We start from the raw sequence: 3,990 nt of genomic DNA, 5'->3' as shown, positions 1-3,990 counted from the left end.
GACTTATTTATGAAAATTGCATGTTGTGTAGAATGCTTTCAATCTTATTTTTTTATTTTTTTATTTTTTTTAATGCTAAATGAATGGAACCCGTGCTACATATTAACCTAGACATCTAAACTTCTAGAATCACTTCTAAATCATGTATGGACCTTCCAAATACCATGAGTTTTCTATTTTAGGAGACATGCTTTGTCTCATTAGTGAGTCACACAAAGGAGCCTATCCAAGTCTCAAGTTAAACCCCCCAGTTAAGTTAAAGACTAACTAAGTCTTTTAGACCCGTATTCTTATTTCATTGCAAGGGCAATGATAGGGATACTTGGAGCCCACCTCTGTGTTTAGGAGACTTGCTCAGTCTCACTAGCACCCTTGTTTATTTTCTTCTTGTAGAAAGTCTTTGACTTATTTGCCCCTTCTTTATTGGAGTTGTGAGATATGCTTTAGCTTATTTGCACCCCTTCCTTAGCGTTATTAGTTAGGAGTTTATCTTTTACTGTGGTTACTACTACCCTTTATTAGAGACTAATTCAGTCTTATTAGAGCTTTACCTGCTTGGGATCTTAGATCATTTTCATATCTTTAGGACACTAGTTTACTTGTTTTAGGACCTTACTTTTCATTCTCTTCGAGGCATTAGTTTACTTGTTCTAAATCATTTCACTTTGATACTAGTTGCTCGTTCGGGGTTTCCCCCTTTAGCTTTAGCGCTTTGCCCTAGTTTGATTGTTATGTTTGCATGTTCCCTTTAAGGATGAAAACATTTAAAAATAAAAAAATATTTGAAATTATTTTAAAACTCAAAAACATCAGAAATTTAAAAATAACAAAAATATTTGAAAACCATAAACATAAAAATTTAAAAACATTTAAAACATTGAAAAAAGTTTTAGGAGAGTAGTTACGAAAGTTTGTTTCCGAACTACGTTGGTTGATCCTCTTCGACGAGGTACGTAGGCAGCTTGGGATTTTCATCCCAAGTCCAGTCAAACCTTCAAAAATAAACTATGTAAACTTTTTAAAAACATAAAAAATCTTTCAAGTCTTCTCAATAAACCTGTTTTAGAAAAGCTCTTCCTCTAGAGTTAGGAGTTTGTCTTAGATATGGTGTTTTGATATGTTGTGTATTTGTTTTGTCTTTGTTTTAGAGTTAGGAGTTTGTCCTAGCCAGGAACGCATTTGTCCGGTCAGTTGGAGATACTCTTCGCCGACTGATGACTAGGTTAGGATGCTTTAGTTTGCCCATGGTTTTCCCTAGGGTTACAGCCTAGTTACACATAGGATATAGGAACCACCTGCATTAGTTTGAGGCTAACTTGCATTTAGTTAGGGCATATAGGGTGGCCTAAAATCCTTAATTCACTTGAATTTAAATAAGCGTTAAATAAGCTTTAAATAACTAGTCCGGTCTTTTAGGTCAAGTCTAGGATAGAAGTCTAGATGTCTTAGGTATTATAGTTTAGAATAAACGCGAAGAACTACGTTGCTTTGATTCTCGTGGAGGCGGGGATATGTAGGCGGCTTTGGATGAATACTAGACCATCCAAAAAATCGGGCGAAATCGTTTAGAGTCTAGGGTTTATTGAGTTGTGTCGTGTGTGGTATCGAATCATATTGTATGTTTTGTTATGTTTTATTACTTTCTTGTGCAGACCTTATACCTGCAGCTGTAGCATGCATGTGTTTGCCCACCAGAACTTAGACACCCATTAGGCATGACACTCATAACTTAGCTATGTTCAGGTGACACTTCCTTTATTTATTTGGTATGTGCTTATTATCCCTCGGTCATGCATGTTTAGGTAAACGTTTTCTTAGGGATATTCGTTCCCATTTCACATGATTTTCGCCCAAAACCCTTCAAAGTTAATAATAAATGGTATAAGAGACCAAGTGCATGCACTCGGGCGGATTGAGATGCTCTTCGGATCTTCCTCATCCTTAATCAGGCCCGAACCCACCTATATTTCTGGTTATCCATTGCATAGAGGATTGGTTTTTTGTCGGTTCCAGGGCTGACTTCCCTAGATGGCAACTCTGAGTTATTTTGTAGGTACGTCTCGGTTTTGAGCCTTGGCTCCGGATCAAGAGGTATCTCATTTATCGCCACTCGTGCTATGCTATGAGGGTGGCACCTATGTTGACAGTTCCTTGGTAGAGCTCTCCTTCATCTGGATGATCCAAAGGACCGACGGGGAACCCGTTTCCTCGCCGCCTCCTCAGGATCGGGGTCCACACCGTTACATAAATTCGACGCCATAGCCAATATTTCTTGTAGTAATTTATTCCAGAAACAAACCAGATTAAATCATGCAAACTTTTCCAACTCAAGCCATTCATTATTATTTTTACCAAAAGACTGGTTTTAACAAAAAACTGATACTTCAAATGCAGTGAAAACTTATCATAGCTCAAGAACAAGGATAAAAGAAATGAAGAAGAGCTCACAATTTATTTTCCTAAAATATTCATGAAAATGTCCTCTATTACATTTCATTACAATCTCTTTACCAATTTATTTTCCTAGATTAAAAAAAAATGTAGAAAATGCAATTATAGCAGGGCGAGGATAGGATGGAAAATTTTTCCCTATAGCGTGCGAGGCAGGGACGAGGGTTGGATTTTTCTTGCGGCGTGGGGACAAGAGGCCCTACCATCCCTGACGTGGCGATGGGGAATTTCCATTCAGGTGGGGACGGGGATAATGAATGCAACATCTAGCCCTCTGCCACCCCAAGATGTAGGTCCATTCTTAAACTGTTGGGTCCCACCATTTTTATCTGGTTCCGTGGACTAGGACCATCACAGAAGGCATTTCACGGCTGTTGCATGAGAGACCAGCCACCTAGACTCACTTTTCAGCATATTTTGTCTTATTCATTTGATTCATCTGAGGTATCTGCTCTCTCATGCAAAAGCCGACTCGTAAAATGCCTTTTGCAATGATTCCTAGCAAATCCCATGTATAGATATTAACTTTAAGGGTTTTGCTTGCGTCCATCGTAAAAGGCATTTCACAGATGGTTTGTTGCATGTTACACCAACCACCTCATTATTGAGGACAAAAGCTGTTGAAAAGTGAGCATCTAGTCTGACATGCAAAAGGCCATCTCTGAAATGCCATTTGCGATGGATCCAAGCAAGTCCATAACATTAATAAAAAAATTGTAAAATCTACACTATCCCAAAAATGTTACTTGCAGATAAACGAAGCATATGATAGCTCTAAAGTGTGTTTTAAAAGTTTTCTTTAAAAAAATTAATATAATTTTTCTAGAGTAGTAAATGGCAGCTGTACAAAACATGTATATTTAAATGTAATTAATCATTTTACGTTGGGTTATTAAAGTGAAATGTTATCAGCACAACCATATTTTCATATTTGCACGATCCAAGCTGTCTTTTCTTCCTTAAGTGGCTCGTTAGACCCTATTAGGAAATTTAATAACTTTTCGACAGCTCATTAAATCCTAAAAGATAAGATGGGATAGTGAAAATATCTCAATATGGTTGTGCAGATATCATTTCCATTATTAGACATTGCAAAAAATATCCCTCAAGCAAATGAATAAAAATATGAAGGGTATTAACATACATTAGTACATTAGTATATGGATCTAGGATTCTACATGGAACTCAGATTTTGAGAAATAATTTCGGACCTTAAGATATGGATCCAAAAAACAGGGTTCAGATCCAGCTATTGTGCCCAAATCCTTTCCCTTAATATTCAAACCATTTGGATCCATTGGACCATCAAGGACCATTAACACCCTTCATAGACCCCCTTGGTATATTGACGTGGGCTTGCCCCCTCGAGAATCAGAGCACAACTTATGGAAGCCCACCAATTGGTTGGTCCAGATCAACGGCATGTTCTTCAATTTGATGGTAGTGATGATTTAAAAAACTGCGTATATATTGGAAAGCTAGAAACAAAATTTTACTGACCATTTAAGTTTCTTGGTTGCTCTGGTTTTTTCGTCACCA

The sequence above is a fragment of the Tasmannia lanceolata genome, unplaced genomic scaffold (assembly GCF_043159265.1).
Source record: "Tasmannia lanceolata isolate RefF3 unplaced genomic scaffold, GAP_Taslan_0.1 ptg000023l, whole genome shotgun sequence".
Lineage (NCBI taxonomy): Eukaryota > Viridiplantae > Streptophyta > Magnoliopsida > Canellales > Winteraceae > Tasmannia > Tasmannia lanceolata.
Note: the sequence above shows the minus strand (reverse complement) of the source record.